We start from the raw sequence: 18,928 nt of genomic DNA on the forward strand, positions 1-18,928 counted from the left end.
TTTGGATAAATACACTATGGGATACAATGGAATAAATGAGTGGGAAAAATAATATTTGTGTAAACATTAAAAACTCACAGTATACTAATAAGTGTTATCAATAGCACATATATTCTAATGAAACTATAAAATCATGAAGGTAAAGCTAAATATCAGGTTCATAGTAATTACACATCTGCATAGGGAGATGGAAATTAACTTGTGGTATATTCCAATTATAACTGAATGCAATATAAATGGAACAAGATAGGCATTAATTGTGATCATTTCTGGGTGGGGTTAAACAGATACTCTTATTTCACTTAGTATCTTATTTTTCCAAATTTCACTCAAAAACAAAACAGTATCATAAGGAACAATGTTCACTTTACTTTGGAATCATATTTGCCTACAAAACGTCCTCCCCTATTGACACCTCCAAGGGATTCAGAAAAGGAAGTATGAAAAATGTGGTATTTTATTTAAAAAATGTTCAGTTCAGTACCTCAGTAGTGTCTGACTTTTTGCAACCCCATGGATTGCAGCACGCCAGGCTTTCCTGTCCATCACCAACTCCCGGAGCTTATTCAAACTCATGTCCATCAAGTTGGTGATGTCATCCAATCATCTCATCCTCTGGCATCCCCTTCTCTTCCTACCTTCAATCTTTCTCAGCATCAGGGTCTTCTCAAATGAGTCATTTCTTCACATCAGGTGGTGAAAGTATTGGAGTTTCAGCTTCAACATCAGTCTTTCCAATTCAGGATAGATTTCCTTTAAGATGGACTTGTTGGATCTCTTTTCAGTTCTTCTCCAACACCACAGTTCAAAAGCATCAGCTCTTCGGCGCTCAGCTTTCTTCCAAATCTCTCACATCCATACATGACTACTGGAAAAACCATAGCCTTGACTAGATGGCCCTTTGTTGGCAAAGTAATGTCTCTGCTTTTTAATATGCTGTCTAGGTTGGTCATAACTTTCCTTCCAAGGAGTAAGCATCTTTTAGTTTCATGTCTGCAGTCACCATCTGCAGTGATTTTGGAGCCCAGAAAAACAAAGTTTGTCACTGTTACCACTGTTTCCCCACCTATTTGCCATGAAGTGACAGGACCAGATGCCATGATCTTAGTTTTCTGAATGTTGAGCTTTAAGACAACATTTTCACTCTCCTCTTTCACTTTCATCAAGAGGCTTTTTAGTTCCTCTTCACTTTCTGCCATAAGGGTGGTATCATCTGCATATCTGAGGTTATTGATATTTCTTCCCATCAATCCTGATTCCAGCTTGTGCTTCATCCAGCCCACCATTTCTCATGATGTACTCTGCATATAAGTTAAATAAGCAGGGTGACAATATACAACCTTGATGTACTCTTTTCCCTATTTGGAACCAGTCTGTTGTTCCATGTCCAGTTCTAACTGTTGCTGCTTTACCTGCATACAGATTTCTCAGGAGGCAGGTCAGGTGGTCTGGTATTCCCACCTCTTTCAGAATTTTCCACAGTTTGTTGTGATCCATATAGTCAAAGGCTTTGGCATAATCAATAAAGCAGAAGTAGATGTTTTCCTGGAACTCTCTTACTTTTTTAATGATCCAACAGATGTTAGGAATTTGATTTCTGGTTCCTCTGCCTTTTGTAAATCCAGCTTGAAAATCTGGAAGTTCATGGTTCACATACTGTTGAAGCCTGGCTTGAAGAATTTTGAGCATTACTTTGCTAGTGTGTGAGATGAGTGCAATTGTGCAGTAGTTTGAACATTCTTTGGCATTGCCTTGCTTTGGGATTGGAATGAACACTCTCCTTTTCTAGTCCTGTGGCCACTGCTGAGTTTTCCAAATTTGCCGGCATATTGAGTGTAGCACTTTCACAGCATCATCTTGTAGAATAAAATAAAATATGGGACTTCCCTGGTGGTCCAGTAGTTAACATTTCATCTTCCAATGTAGGGGTGGGGGTTCAATCCCTGGTTAGGGAGCTAAGATACCACTTGCCTCAAGGTCAAAGACCAAAACATGAAACAGAAGCAATATTGTAACAAATTCAATAAAGATTAAAATTTGTCCACATAAAAATCTTAAAAAAGAAAGAAAATATATAACCAGTACATCACTGTTCTTCACACTTTTTGACACATTATCCATATAATTACAATCGGAGTAAGAGGACAAAGAAAAATATATGCAGAATTTGACTTCTGAATTAAGGAAATCATACTCATGTTTAACTATCTACAATATATATTCTTAAAAGAGATAAATAACATTTCAGAATTGATATTTTTACAATGAGAAATGATTGAAACATGCCAATAAAAGCTATATGAGTTTTATGGAAACAATGAATACTTCTCTTAATGTCTTTTAGTGTATAAGAAATGGGAACAGCTATCTTCATGCAAATTAACTAGACTTCAGTTGCACAAATTAAGAGAACTACAGTTTAATCAATCAAATGGTAGATTGGTTATAATGGATATCAAAATCATTCTTTAATAAGTTAGGTTTAGAAACATATCTATGTTCGGAAACATTCTGAAACATATCTATTTCAGAAACAAAATACAAACAAAAATGATTCATATTGCAGATTTGTATGATTTCAGTGGAACACATATCATCTTCAAAATTTGCTAAGAAATTTCCAATCCATAAAACGCTAAAAGAAAAATGTGAATCAGTCTTTGACACACATTTCAAAGAGCTGATGAGGTTGCAACCACTTATGCCTCACTCTTGAGTTACCTTGATAATTCTCAGCGCTTGCAGAGTTTTCTAGCTTCAAAGAGCCTACAAACTAACTAATTAATCCTTACACTACCCAGTGAGACAGTGATAAGAAATCCCTGGAAGAGAGCATCTAACTATATAATTCACAGTTGCCTATATAGAATTCAGCATATATGTCATGTTGAGCTTCCTATCTTTCTATTTCAATAAATCTTATGAGAGATTATATCCATATGTGAATACATGATGCATAGCTGTCTATTGTGTATAAAATGATGTACACTGCACTCAATCTGCAGCTAAAAGCTAACAAAGAAAGATATATGTACAGCCAACACATTAAAAACATCTGGTACATTCTGCTGTATTTTCCTTTCTCATTCATTTTACATCTTGTTCTTGGTCATTCCAGGGTGGACTTGATTTGAATAAACTACAGCTCTTCCATGGGGATATCCAATTCTCTTGTCAAAGATTAAATTATTTTCATTTGTTCTGAAATAAAGGGTTTTAAAATTAAGAACCTATAAATTATGCTGAATGTAAGGGAATACCATATGGGAAAGCTTCACCCAAAAGAAGGAATATTTAACTACTGTATTAAGAATTCTTTCAACTAGGATTCCCTTCTCTCTGCAGGTAGCTGGCTACAACAGTCTACCAAAACAAATCTATTCCTACAGTAAAGGCCAGCAATAGGTCACTCAGGGAGAGCACTTTCTGCCTGTAAAGGGCTCTACATCTTTTTGCTAAAATACGGGAAATCCTTATCCTGTTTCCTTATTTAACTGAAAATTCATTTAACAATTAATCCTCTCCTTTCAAAGAAATTCTGAATTTCCTTCAAATTGCTTGACCCTTTTCTAATCTATGTAAATATCTAGAATTACACAGATATACATATATGCAAGAGAAACAGTACGACTGGATGACCATCCAGTCTGTCCATGTGTTCTGTTTTAAAAATTCTCTCATGTACTATTTGCATTAAGGTTGTAATTGTAATTCAATGCAGGATCTATTTGACCAATATCCCCAGGACATCACTGAAGGATGTATACACAATGTGAGTTAACAAGATTTCTACCTGTACATACTTTATTTGTAAATAAATTTACATAGTCAAAATAATCAGCTTTGCAGTCAAAGATACTGCCTAAAACTTTACTTTTTAAAAAATATCCTTCTTTTTACCTTCAAGATCCAAGCATTTTTTCCATTAAGTTTATCTAAAATAGACTGTTGAACATTTACACTGAATGAAAAAAGGTAAGTTGAAAATATTTGATTTCTTAGTGTAAGTAATAATTTCAGTTTTTTCTTAATTAATTGCATAGGGTTAGGGAAAGAGCTAATATGCCATATTGATGTATTATTTGAGCCTCTAGAGAAAATAAGACATAATTCATTAGTAAGGGGAAATAAACTGAGGATTTTTACATGGATCTACCTTGGAGAAAAGTTATGACCAACCTAGATAGCATATTGTAAAGCAGAGACATTACTTTGCCAACAAAGGTCCGTCTAGTCAAGGCTATGGTTTTTCCTGTGGTCATGTATGGATGTGAGACTTGGACTATGAAGAAAGCTGAGCACCGAAGAATTGATGCTTTTGAACTGTGGTGTTGGAGAAAACTCTTGAGAGTCCCTTGGACTGCAAGGAGATCCAACCAGTCCATTCTAAAGGAGATCAGCCCTGGGATTTCTTTGGAAGGACTGATGCTAAAGCTGAAACTCCAGTACTTTGGCCACCCCATGCAAAGAGTTGACTCATTGGAAAAGACTCTGATGCTGGGATGGATTGGGGGCAGAAGGAAAAGGGGACAACAGAGGATGAGATGGCTGGATGGCATCACTGACTTGATGGACGTGAGTCTGAGTGAACTCCGGGAGTTGGTGATGGACAGGGAGGCCTGGCGTGCTGCGATTCATGGGGTCGCAAAGAGTCGGACACGACTGAGCTACTGAACTGAACTGAACTGAACCTTAAAACAGTTGAGATGTTTACAAACACTAAGCTCAAATTCCTTCCAGTTACAATTAAACATATATATATATATATATATATATATATAGACTTCCCTTGTGGCTCAGTTGGTAAAGAATCTGTCTGCAATGTGGGAGAACTGGGTTCAATCCCTGGGTCAGGAAGATCACCTGGAGAAGGGAAAAGCTACCTACTCCAGTATTCTGGCCTAGAGAATTCCATGGACTGTATGTATAGTCCATGGGGTCCTAAAGAGTCAGACACAACTGAGCAACTTAAACTTTCACTTCACTTTCACAATTAAATTTATCATATGTGAGTGTGAGTGTGTGTGTGTGTGTGTGTGTGTGTGTGTGTATGGGCTTCACAGGTGGCACAGAGATAAAGAATCTGCCTGCCAGTGCAGGAGACACAAGAGATGCCGGTTTGTTTCCTGCAGGGAAGATCCCTTAAAAGAGGAAATGGCAACCCACCCCAGTATTCTTACTTTGAAAATCCCATGAACAGAGAGGACCTGGCAGGCTATATAGTCCATGGGGTTGCAATGAATCAGGCATGATTGAATGACTGACGTGTGTGTGTGTGTGTGTGTGTGTGATGGAATACTATTGAGCCAAAAGAAAAGGAAATCCTGTCATTTGTAACAAGATGGATTGACCTTGAAGGTATCATGTTAAGTTAAATAAGTCAGACAGAGAAAGAACAAAGCCTGTATTTTCTCATTTACATGTAGAATCTTAAAAATGCCACTATAGAGAGTAGAACCATGATTTCGAGATTGGGGATTTGGGGAAATGGGGAGATTTGGTCAAAGGGTACAAACTTCCAATTTTAATATGAATGAGTTCTGAGGATCTAGTGTACAACATGATAACTATATTTAAAAATACTGCATTTTATATTTAGCGGCTTCCCTGGTGGCTCAGTCAGTAAAGAGTATAGTAAAGATGTGGGAAACCTGGGTTTGATCCCAGGGTTGGGAAGATCCCCTGGAGAAGGAAATGTCAATCCACTCCAGTATTCTTGCCTGGAGAATTCAATGGAGTGAGGAGCCTGGTGGGCTACAGTCCATGGGGTCACAAAAAGTTGGACATGACTAAGTGACTAACTTTCACTTTCATACTTAAAATCTGCTTAAGAGAATAGATCTTAAATGTTCTTACTGCAGCTGGCACCCCTCAAAAAATGATAGTAGCTATGTGAGGTGACGAATGTGTTAAGTAACCTTACTGTGTAATCATTTTGTGATATTAATATACACAAATCATCACATTGTACTCAAACCTATATAATGTTATACTTCAATTATATCTCAGTAAAGCTGGAAGGGGAGAATATCAAGGGATTTTTTAAAAGAGTAGAAATGATAAAAACCTTTGGCTATAATATTAATCAGGGCTGTCCAGGGAAACAGAACAAACAGGATATGTGTGTGTGTGTGTGTGTGTGTGTGTGTGTGTATACACACACACACACACATATATATATATATATGTAAAAAGAAAGATTTATGTTAAGGAATTAGCTCACATGATTGTGGAGATTTGGCAAGCTCAAAATCTGCAGGATGGGCCAGCAGACAGGAAACCCAGGGAAGCTACAGTTCAAGTACAGAGGCAGAGTTCAGGCAGAATCCCATTATCTTGGGAAGTCAGGCTTTTTCTGCCAAGGGCTTCAGCTGATTGGATGATGTCTACCTACCACTGTGAAAGGTAATCTGCTTAACTTCAAGTTTACTGATTTAAATGTTGGGGCTTCCTTGGTGGCTTAGATGGTAAAGCACCTACCTGTAAGGTGGAAGACTCGGGTTTGAGCCCTGGCTCAGGAAGATCCCTCACCTTCATCTTAAAAAAATGCTTTCACAAAAACCTCTAGAATAATGTGTGACCAAATATCTAGGTGCTGTGACCTAGCCAAGTTTACACAAAATTAAACATTACAGCAGAGAAAGAAATTTTGTGAGATTTAATATGCACTGAAATATCTTGCATGTATTTAATCTGATTCCATCTGATACAGACAGCCAAGGAAAGACAGAGAGGTGTTTAGTCTCATAACAGGGATAAGGTCGTGACCTTTTCAACTCAGTCCTAGGACCGCCATAGAAAGGAGAAACGTATCTACTGCTCATACCTTATGAGCAGTCTCTCTACCAATAGATCACAAGCTTTGAAAACATCTGCCTACACAGAGCCACTGACCTGGGGAAGACATCATCAGAATTTGAGCTTGAACTGTAATGATTAGCTTTGGGATCTTTGACCTTAGTTGAACTAGAAAACCTAAAAGGAGTTCTCTTTGGCAAGAGAAGTTGTCTTCAGTCAAACATTCTATCCTGGGAAAACCTAACCTAGTGGAACGTTTGGTTATGAGACGATAACAAAAAAAAAATCTGGACCACAGATAGCCAGTTTAATGGACTTTAAGAAAAAGTATTTGGTATACTAATATCAAAGTTTGTTGGAATTAAAAACAATGCACCATTTCCACAAACTGTCTCCCGTTTTTGGATGTTTCATTTTTGAACAGGGATTTATCGTTACAAATTATTTTTGTTTTTAATGATTATATGCACGTATGAGTCCTGCAATGCTTGCTTATGAGAGGTCAGATGTGGAGAAGTTACAGAAGACTGATAACAAGACCAGGAATCTGGATCTTATGAGATGACTTAGCCTAGAGTCAGTCAGTCAGTCAGTTCAGTTGCTCAGTCGTGTCCGACTCTTTGCGACCCCATGAATCGCAGCACGCCAGGCCTCCCTGTCCATCACCAACTCCCGGAGTTCACTCAGACTCACGTCAATCGAGTCAGTGATGGCATCCAGCTGTCTCATCCTCTGTCGTCCGCTTCTCCTCCTGCCCCCAATCCCTCCCAGCATCAGAGTCTTTTCCAATGAGTCAACTCTTCGCATGAGGTGGCCAAAGTACTGGAGTTTCAGCTTTAGCATCATTCCTTCCAAAGAAATCCCAGGGCTGATCTCCTTTAGAATGGACTGGTTAGATCTCCTTGCAGTCCAAGGGACTCTCAAGAGTTTTCTCCAACACCACAGTTCAAATGCACCAATTCTTCGACACTCAGGCTTCTTCACAATCCAACTCTCACATCTATACATGACCACAGGAAAAACCATAGCCTTGACTAGATGAACCTTTGTTGGCAAAGTAATGTCTCTACTTTTCAATATGCTGTCTAGGTTGGTCATAACTTTCCTTCTAAGGAGCAAGCGTCTTTTAATTTCATGGCTGCAGTCACCATCTGCAGTGATTTTGGAGCCCAGAAAAATAAAGTCTGACACTGTTTCCACTGTTTCCCCATCTATTTGCCATGAAGTGATGGGACCAGATGCCATGATCTTAGTTTTCTGAATGTTGAGCTTTAAGCCAACTTTTTCACTCTCCTCTTTCACTTTCATCAAGAGGCTTTTTGTTCCTCTTCACTTTCTGCCATAAGGGTGGTGTCATCTGCATATCTGAGGTTATTGATATTTCTCCCGGCAATCTTGTCAATTTTGCTTCTTTCTGGGTCTCCCATTTTTAACAAGGCAAACTACAAAATGATGGTAAATAAGGTCTAAGAAAAGAATGACACAGTCTCTAGTGCCCAATTTGTTCTCTCTTATAAATCTCTATGTCATCTCAAAGATTTCATTTAAATGTCTTAAACATTGGATCCTGATCTTGTATCCATAAATGGGGAGATTTGATCTAAACATAGAAATAAATGATATGCAGATAAGTGAGCAGTGGTCCAGGACTAGATTTCCTAACTGATGCATGTATAAACCTATCAGAGATTCCCAGAAATATTTGGGTAAATGAAATAGGTTAATAGTGCTCTTATAAAACTAAGCAAAAAGGACATCACAGACAAAAGTGAGACTGCACGTAGCAATTTGATCTGGGTTTTGGGTAAATCCTCCAATAGCCAAATCAATGTTACGTCATAAAACATGTTTGAAATAGGTTATATATATTTAAAAAATTCAAGTTCTAGTTGCTTTTCATTATTAAAGGAAATGTAAACTTCATGAAAACTAACCTTATATTGTAAGATTAACTTCAGTAAAATTTACTTAACTTGCCATAAACAAATGTGAATTTTCTTGGGGTTTTTTTTATGTTAAAATGATAGAATTAAATCAGAACCTCTTTGAGATTCTTACCATGTGGTGTCATGGCCACCATGCTAAATGGTAAACTCTGTGCAAAATTAACAGCAGAATGCTTATATCAAGGTTTCCCCTCTTCACAATAAGGTTATTTTAAATTATGACCATGAAATGTGTCTACTAACATCAAGAGCCAAGAAACATTATTTGACAATAACAACAACAAAACTCTGGGAAGAGTAATATTACCAAAAGTTACTACCACATTTTTATTGGTGTGTGAAAAGGAAGTAGAAATTTCTCACCTCAGTAATATTAGGAGTCTTTTAATCATATTTTTCACACTAGTCAAGATTTGTCCCAGGTACTAATTCCAACTTTTAAAATCTTTTTTCCTGTAGCTTTTGGGATATTGTAAAAATGCTGAATAAGGTTGTAATTATGTAAGTTTCATAGAGCTTTATTTTGGGGTGAGAGTTTTTGTTATAGTTTATAAAAGATATTTTCCTATTTAGTCCTCAGGGCTATTTGGGGACCTACAAATAAATGTGATACCAGCTGTTTCAATTCTTGATATCTAAGAGGTTAATCATTTTTAAGTTAAATAGGATATATTATTTAGCAGAAAGAATGTCTTTCCCTTTTAACTTCTAATAAACTGTATCTAAAGTTTAAAAAGTGTAACAGAAAAGATGTTGTCATATAAAAATGTGGGGAAACTGTGGCTACATAATTAAAAATCACTTGTGAAATAAAAAATAAAATCCTTTTTTTTTTTTTAAACTTTACTTATGAGTTGGGTCAAATAAAGCCCCATACAACTTCAATCACTGTCCTGACATTTTGCCTGCTTTTGAACTTTGTACAGAAACATAAAAATTAAATAGTGTTATAGGTTGACAAAAAAATAGATGGGCAAATGTATGATATATGTTGATTCTCCACTTCTACAATCTTCTTAATCACTATTTGTCTTTTACCTTGAACATTAACACTAAATTTTTCAAGATATAATTTCTTTAACACAGGGATACCTATTAGGTCTTATTTCCCTTTTGTTAAAAAATGATTTTGAATCTTTTCTCTTTTTTTAAATTTTCAAGTATATCAATATTCTAGTTAATAGAAATAATACTTCTCCAGGTATATATTTGCTGCTCATTTTTAATCTCTATGCTGACAACATAATCCAATTATGGACAAATATATTTTTCTTTCTCAGTTTATACTCTGAAGATTGAATAAAAGGCATTTTAGTGACTCCACAATTCTTTTGGAAAGAGATCTCAAAACTAAGTTCTTTCATTCTTCATTTTCAACTCAACTGTATGACGAAATGTGTTCCAAAAGTAACTGGAATTGTTCATAATTCATGCTTTCCTGGAGATAAGAGTCTTTAAAATTATTAACTAGAAGCTTCTCTGCACTATGATCAGGTTAATAGAGATTATACAAAGTTTTCTGGGAATTGAGTAGGGTTTCTAAATACATAAAATTAATGAAAAGATAGTTGAAAAATTTGATAACTGAAAGAAATCTTCACTATGAAAATCAGTGAAATATATACAGTGCTTTTCCCCTGCAAATTACATATGGTCTGCTCTCCATATCCCCTGGATCAGCATTTTCAGATTCAACCAACTGCAGATTGAAAATATTTTTTTTTTTAATTCCAGAAAGTTCCTAAAAGTAAAATTTGAATTTGCCATGTCCAGCAATTATTTAGATAACATTTACATTGTATTAGGTATACAATATACGTAATAAGATAGCTTATACAGGTATAAGCTATCTGCCAATAATTTTAACTATACAGGAGGATGTACACAGGCTAAATGTAAATACTATGCCAATTTACATAAGAATTTGAGAACTGGCAAATCTGGGAATATTCAGAGGGGTTCCTGAAACCAATCCCCCACAGAAACCAAGGAGCAACTGCATATTTTTTAAAAAGGAACAGCTCCTAATGCACTTTTTTGGTTCTTTCTCTGCAATTATGCTAACAAGTATCATGCTGAGAAAGGATTAGTCCTGATGGACAATCAAAGACAATGCTTCCTTCCTGGTAAGAAGGTGAGAAAAGATGTTGGCATCTGAACTGCAGTTATTAGGCATTGCAGCAGGAGGTCCATATGACCAGTTAGTGAGCACAATCAGAGTTAGCTGAAGTAGAGGAACTGCCTTGTCACTAGGCAGGCTCCTCTGTGCCGTCATATATGTAACTTCTCTGACTTGGTGGGTGGAAACCACACAGCACATATCTTCCTGACAGTCCGACATGGTGTCCTTCTCTCAGCTTGGCAGCCATGACACCGGCCAGGTAAAAACTCCTGGTGGGATGAAGCATTTGGCATAGCAGCAGGACGTGTGCACCTGCAAAATCTGAAGGAACGGAAAACATTTCTGAAAAGAAGAGCTAGGAAGGACCCAGAAACTTAGTTCTATATTAACAATAAAAGGTGAGAAAGCAAGATTTCAAACACAAGATTAAAATGTATTCATTGAATTCTCATAATGTCCCCTGTAGTAGCCAATATAGCAAAATGATGTAAAAGGTAGAATAAAATCTCCTGCTAATTTTAATGATATTGCTGAGTGATTATATTTTCATATATTTGTATATTTCAGTTTGTGTTTTTTTTATGGCCTCCTGAAAATATTTTCCTTATCGTCAATTTGAAACCCAAAAACGAGGTCAGATTTATTTTTTTTTCTTTAATGTTGACATTATGTCAAAACTCAATGCTAACATTTTTGAAATATTCATTTAAGTAGCATAATAGGGTATGTGTTAGCTTGCCCTATATATATTGTAGAGACTACTGATATTAGCATGAGAAAACAATAGGTCTCCAAATGAACTAATCATATAATACTAAGTAAACACGCCTTGTCTAAAGAATATGGGTTAGGTTACATTCCAAAAGAACAACGTGGAATAAAAACATAGTATCTAATACAATCATTTTTAATGTACCTCCCAGAGATTGCTTTAAGGCAAAGGTGACCACAAGGCCAGTGGTAGATGGTTACAAGCCGTCTTCCCCAACATCTGTGTAAATAGATTCAAAGAACCAAAGGCTGCAGTTTCAAAAATTAAACTACAAAAGGCCATATCTATAACTGTACACAAAATCGCCTTGTCTACCCCTTCTTCTTACCCCCTACCACTTCTGGTGCTATTAAAGAAAAAGAATGTCTGAGGACCACCAAGGTGAAAAAGGGCAGCTAAAGGACATGGGAATAATTATTTTCCAGGGTGCCTTAAAAGTCATTAGTCCTTCTTTCTATATTCTAGAAAAAGAATATATGTGCATATAAATCAAGGTAGTGGGTTTAAGATACATGTTGGCAAAAATGGGCAGCTTCTATTGATATTTTTCTTTCTGTTTTAGTACTGTCTTAATTTGTGGCAAGAACCTGAAATATGGCACAAAGGAATGATGCTACCAAGTTGGCTGTTGTGTGCCCTAACACAAAAACTGGCTACCCAAGTCCTCAGCACGAAAACTCAAGGAGCCCTTCTGTGTGTCTTTAGCCCATCAATCTAACATGATCGTCCACAATTAAACTTAAGGAAAAAGAACAGATTTTGATCAAAACAGAAAAGTGATGTGACTGTGAGGTTGTGCAGCAGAGTAGGGGAGTAATGGTGGTGGTGGTGTAGCTCATGTTCTAAAAACTTAGCCTTTAACCTTTATTGAAACCATTGTGTCAGATGCACAACATACAGTTAAACCACTTCAAGGTAGAGATGGAACATTAAGACTTTCGGACTTTCCTAAGGGTAGGAAAGTTCGCACATGGCAGTGCCAAGACCAAATTTATCTCATCCCCAGGTTCCTTTTCTTTCCTCCAAGCCCTACTATATTTCTTTTAGAATTATCAATGCACAGATGAAAAATTTGCTGACATTGGAGTCATTTAAAATTAAGATTCAGAAAAAACTGAAAATATATACTAGCTTCCCTAAGTAACAAGCAAGCTACTTCCTTTCTGATGGGAAGGCTGCGAAATTCACCATGCCTCCTTTTGTTTACTAATTGCTAAGAATCCAATCTATTCTCTACCCAAATAATACCACAGTCATTAGCATTTTATTTACTCTGCTCCATGGTCTTTTCTTCCTTTCTCTGTAGCTTTATTACATAACCATTTTTTGAAGCCGCTAAAGTCTTTTTTATTTTAGAACCAGCTAGGAAATAAGAAATATGTTGTATAATGTACTATGCCTCTATGATGTGAGAGCATAGTTTCACATTCCCGTTTTATTTTCCATTGCTTTGTGTTTTTTTACTTGTTCATTTAATGGAGTGGTAAAATAAGTCCTTGTTCAAAATGGTCAGCTTCAGTTTCAGATCTTCAGTGATGCTAGGAGGTCTTCTGCATAAGACATCAGTTCCTTGAACTGGCAGAAATAATCTTTCCTGATCCTGCCTTCTTTCTGGTTTCCCTACCTTCCACTTTAAGTGCTAGAAAAGCAGCTGCTAATTGTTCAACACATTTCATTTTATATTGTTTGAGATAATCCTGTAAAGAACTGTAATGTCTCCCTGCTTCCTAGAGATTGAAGTGAGCATAAGCTGAGATTTGAGAGTCATTGTTTAGTCACTCTGTCATGTCTGATTTTCCCAACCCCATGGACTATAGCTGCCCACCAGGATCCTCTGTCCATGGGATTTCCCAGGCAAGACTACTGGAGTGGGTTGCCATTTCCTTCTCCAGGGGTTTCTTCCTGACACAGGGATCAACCCAGAGTCTCCTACATTGCAGGTAGATTCTTTACCACTGTGCCATGAGGGAAGCCTGAGGTTTGAAAGTATGGTCTTTCAAAACAGCAGATCCACATTGGCATGAAAATCAGAAAACTGAGCCGTCTCAGAAAAATGTCATGAAAACTACCTATAAAAGTGACGGACCAACCATAAGTTTTTTCCCTCCACTCTCCCTTCTGATACCCACATTAATACATATGTGATAGTTAGGAGAGAAAGAAAACTTCTAATGACAAACAGCCTGATGTCATAAAGCACATGGAGAAAGTCAACTACAGGACAGTTAAGACCATAGCCTGGAGAATGTCTGAAGGGAAGCCAACCAAGGAGGAAGTTCAAACCTGCAGAGTCCCCAGGAGCCTCTAGATAGGGAAATGGGATTTGAACAATTGATCCGTCCATCTTTCCCCTCACTCTGAGAGACCATTTGCAGTCAAGTGTGTCTTCCCCACTTTCCCCTAAAAGCAAATAATAGAATGGTTCTTCTATTTAATTAGATGCCAGCACCTGGATCCAACCTCCATCCACTTATTTCTAAGAGTTAGGTCTTACACTTTCTTTCATTTAGAAGAATCTCATCATAACAGTTGATTTGGTCATATGGTAATTCTATTTTTAATTGAAAATTGAGAATATACAGAGAAGCCAGTGCACTTCTCACTTCAGGCATTCAGGCAAAAATGAGAGAGTAAACGTTCCATAATAAACATAGCAACCAGTATTAATCAAGGAATGATAAATTGATATACACTATAATTTCCTACAATTTAAACTTTCAATGTTTTTATTTTTTATTATTTTTTATTTTTATTAAAATATAGTTGATTTACAATATAATATTAGTTTCAAGTGTACAACATAGATATTCAATATTTTTTATAGATTAAACTCTAAGGTTATTATAGTCAGGACATGGAAGCAACCTAAATATCCATCAACAAGATGAATGGATAAAGAAGACATGGTACATATATTAATGGACTATTATGGTATAGGTGAACTCATTTACAAATCAGAAGTATAGACACAGACGTAGAGAACAAATGTATGGACACCAGTGGGGGAACGAGGGTGGGATGCATTGGGATACTGGGATTGGCATACATATACTACTATGTATAAAATAGATAACTAATGAGAACTGACAGGGTAGTACAGAGAACTCTACTCAGTGCTCTGTGGTGACCTAAACAGAAGGGAAATCCAAGAAAGAGGTGATATATGTATATGTGCAGCTGATTCACTCTGCTGTATAGCAGATACTAATGCAACATTGCAAAGCAACTATAAAAAAAATCTTTTAAAAATTGTTTAAATGTTGTTGTAACATACTGTCTATATTATCAGTGTTGTATAATACAACACATCTTATATCTTTTAAAAATTATTTTTATTATAATATAGTTGATTTACAATGTTGCTAGTTTTTGCTGTGCAGCAGAGTCAATTATACATATACACATACCCATACATATACTCACTCTTTTTTTAGATTCTATTCCCATATAGGTCATTACAGAGTACTGAATAGAGTTCTCTATGCTATTCAGTCAGTTCTTATTAGTTAACTATTCTATATATAGTAGTGTGTATATGGCAGTCCCAGTTTCCCAGTTTATCCCTACCTTCCCATCTCCTTACTGATGACTACATTTGTTTTCTACCTCTTTGACTCAACTTCTGTTTTGTAAATAGGTTCACTCATATCACTGCTTTTAAAATAAAGTTTATTTAACTTACCTTTAAAAATGTAATGCACTGATGGGAGGTAAGTACATAGGAAGCATGCACTGGTGGTTATCAGGGAGGTGGGCAGGAAGCAAAATATCAATCATTAAAGAAGAATCCATAAAGGAAGGGTAAGCAAGCCTCTATTCTGTGTTAGATATCAGACTGAATGCTACAGAGGATACAAAGTTGGATAAAAATGGGATATTAATATAATATTTAACTAAGCAGAATGAGCAAAATATCAGTTATATCCACTGTGCTGTTTCATAGCAGACATTCTTAGAAATCATCAGAATATATATAGTGCACACTAAGAAGGCATAAGCTACACCAGTTCAGTGAAAGAATATCTCTTAAGGGTAAAGTGACCTGACGTATGAACACAGACTATGTTATTATTAAACTATCTTGAGATTTACACTATTAATAAAATCTATTTTCTGTGGTGTGTACAACTCAGTGTCATTCCTAAAAGATATGAGTCTTAGGGAAAAATAAACCACTATTAGTTTACATTCCATAAAATCTTCATAGAAATGAAATAATATTTTTCTAAAAAAAAATGTGGAGAAAAGCTTTGAAGTACAAAAGTCACTGTGAGGCCTGTGGGGTTAGGGGAATGGTAAAACATCTATGAATTGGTTGTATGCCTATTTGAGGATCAGGAATTGCTTCATAGTAGCTAACATATATCATGGCTAAACAGGATAGTAGAAAGTTTGAAAATACTGGAGTTATAGTCAGTTCTGAAAATTGGCAATGCCATTTACCAGGCAATGCCATTTAATCATTGTCCAATGATTAACTTGGACAATCATTCTTCTTCTCTGAGCCTCAGTTTCCACATATGAAAATCTAACATCTAACCTGTGTTTTGTCCAATGCTTTTTAGAGCTTCACTGTCTCAAACCAGGACATTAGCCCAGTTATTTCTTAGTATCATTTTTTGATTTTGTCATCAACACCATTTACCTCTTTCAAAGATGGCATTTTTTCATCCAGCTGCAGTTAAACTGCTGCCCTTTTTTTCATCACCTATTCTCAACTTACTTCTCAGCCATGGTCTCCATTAAGGAAGCTGGAAAATCGAAATACTGATTTTTTTTTTCAGCCTCCATTGTAACTGTGTGGTCATGTGGTGTACTTTTAGTTAATAAGATTCAAATGAAATCCACTGAGAATTCTAGGAATTTCTAGAAAATTTTGCTTTCAAGATAAAAATGGATCCACTTGACTTAGGTGGATCTCCTTCTTCGGTGGCTCAGACGGTAAAGCATCTGTCTATAATGCAGGAGACCCAGGTTTGATCCCTGGGTGGGGAAGATCCTCTGGAAAAGGAAATGGCAATCCACTCCAGTACTCTTGCCTGGAAAATCCCATGGGAGGAGCCTGGTAGGCTACAGTTCATGGGGTTGCAGAGTCAGACACGACTGAGCGACTTCACTTCCCTATTTGAACACAGATGTAATACCTAAAATTACATGTTCTATGGAGAAAGCAACAAGAGAATCACTGAGATACTATGAGCATGCAGTGGAGCAACTGAGCCAAAGGCAAAGCTTCAGGCAAAGCTGAAGCTCCAATACTTTGGCCACCTGGTGCGAAGAACTGACTCATTGGAAATGATCCTGATGCTGGGAAAGATTGAAGGCAAGAGGAAGAGGAGATGACAGAGGATGAGTTGGTTGGATGGCATTACAGACTCGATGGACATGAGTTTGAGCAAGCTCCAGGAGTTGGTGATGGACAGAGAAGCTTGGCATGCTGCAATCCATGGGGTCACTAAGGGCCAGACATAACTAAGTGACTGAACTGACTGAACTGGGTCACATGTGGGGGAAAAAAAATCCTGTTTAATCCATGGTTTTTTCTTCTGGTATGGGAAGTCCAAAGCATTCCTTTCTGGTACAATATTTCTTTTCCTTATTCCCTAACAGTTTTTTTTTTTTTTTTGGCCTTTTAACACTGATTATTTGTAATATGCAATTTCTTTGTTAAATGCATTCAATGAGATAGCACTGGAATATTATCGAAGGGACACTGCATGAGAAATAATAGGTGCATTTACTCGGTTTTAATATTTATTAGGACATAAGACTTTGGGAAAATATTTCTTGACTTCAGTTTCATCTTATATATAATAACTTAACTAGATAACATTTTATATTTAAATCTCAAGAGAATAATCTTATAATCTTCCCAAGGACACAACCAGAGGACATGGTATATTAGAGTCTGGGTTAGAATCACCATATGGAAGATGGCAGCATGATGAGCCTATCTGGGAGGATGCAGAATCTTGTAAATGTGTAGCCCCTGCAAGGGCTTCCCAGGTGGCTCAGTGGTAAAGAATCTCCCTGCCACGCAAGAGATGTATTCAATCCCTGGGTCAGGAAGATCTCCTGGAGAAGGAAATGGCAACCTACTCCAGTATTCTGAGTCCATCTAGTATTCCAACCCACTCCAGTATTCTTGCCTGGGAAACCCCATGGACAGAGGAGCCTGGCGGGCTATAGTCCATAGGGTCACAGAAAGTCAGACATGACTTAGTGACTAAAACAACAGCAACAACAATAACCCCTGCAAGGGCAAGGGGTAGACACATGCTGGCTTCTCTAATCTTCTTGCCCTCTAATCCTCCTGGTATCATCCCCTGGCTGAACTCAACTAGGAAGTGATTTATATGGGAGCCTGGGACCACACCACACAGCTCTAAGACAGAGCATGGCCAGGGAGGTTTGAAGGGTAAATTTAGACACACAGGACTACGCACAAGCAAATATCGGAAATAAATTTGACATCAGCAGATTAAAAGAGAGATGGACTCAGGGAGTACTTTAGTTAACATTTGTGAAAGAATCAAAAACAGTTAACAGAGCTTGTGAAACAGAAAACAGAAAAAAAATCACCAAAATGTAGACAAAATCAGACCAAATTATACAGACAAATATGTTTACCTTTCCTTCTTTGGATGTCTTTTTATTCTTTTGATGACCTTTCTTCCACTTTCAGTTATTTACTCATTGATTGATTCATTCAACAAACACTTATTGAGCACCTACAGTTTTCCAGGAACTAAGCACACGTAGTCTTTATTATTCTATTCATGTACACACCATGTTTCTTTTCCCTGGACTTCTTTCCTTCTAAACACTCTTCTAGTAAATTCTTGTCCTTCAAGACCCAGTCAACAGATCCTGCCCTAAGGTTTCTAAAATCCCTCTAAACCCAGTTAAGAACTTCCTTCCTATTCACTTCAAACACTGAGTTTGTATGTAATTTAGCACTTGTCACAGCAATTATTGGTCTTATCTTTATTCTCCAACTGAGATAAAAATATTTTGAGAGGAAAGACTATAAAGATCACTTCTTGATCTTTGTCAGAGTTTATTTTACACAAATATTTGTATATAAGTTTTAGTGAATTTATGCTGATTTTTGGAAAATAAAATGAACTAAACAACGGTCATCTGCCAATTCCTCTGAACTGCTTGACTATAAAAACTGTCCCTGTTTTTTAAGCAATTACATAAAAAAATCTCAAAGTGGAAATTTTTGATTTTGTAACATTGTGATACATTGGACCTAATTTTTCCTTCAAATCTGTCTGTAGTTCC

General features: G+C 36.7%; 1 long non-coding RNA gene across 2 annotated transcripts in view; it reads right to left on the reverse strand.

Moving 5' to 3' along the window:
* Positions 1-9,006: 9,006 nt before the first annotated feature.
* Positions 9,007-18,928, reverse strand: part of LOC123334514 — a 53,461-nt gene continuing 43,539 nt past the window's right edge. For both annotated transcript variants that reach the window (XR_006552517.2, XR_006552514.2), the window contains exons 3-4: positions 11,783-11,857; positions 9,007-11,187 (exon numbers count right to left, since the gene is read on the reverse strand). This is a non-coding gene — a long non-coding RNA (uncharacterized LOC123334514). The remainder of the gene's footprint in view (positions 11,188-11,782; positions 11,858-18,928) is intronic.

Source organism: Bubalus bubalis, chromosome 1 (assembly GCF_019923935.1).
Source record: "Bubalus bubalis isolate 160015118507 breed Murrah chromosome 1, NDDB_SH_1, whole genome shotgun sequence".
Lineage (NCBI taxonomy): Eukaryota > Metazoa > Chordata > Mammalia > Artiodactyla > Bovidae > Bubalus > Bubalus bubalis.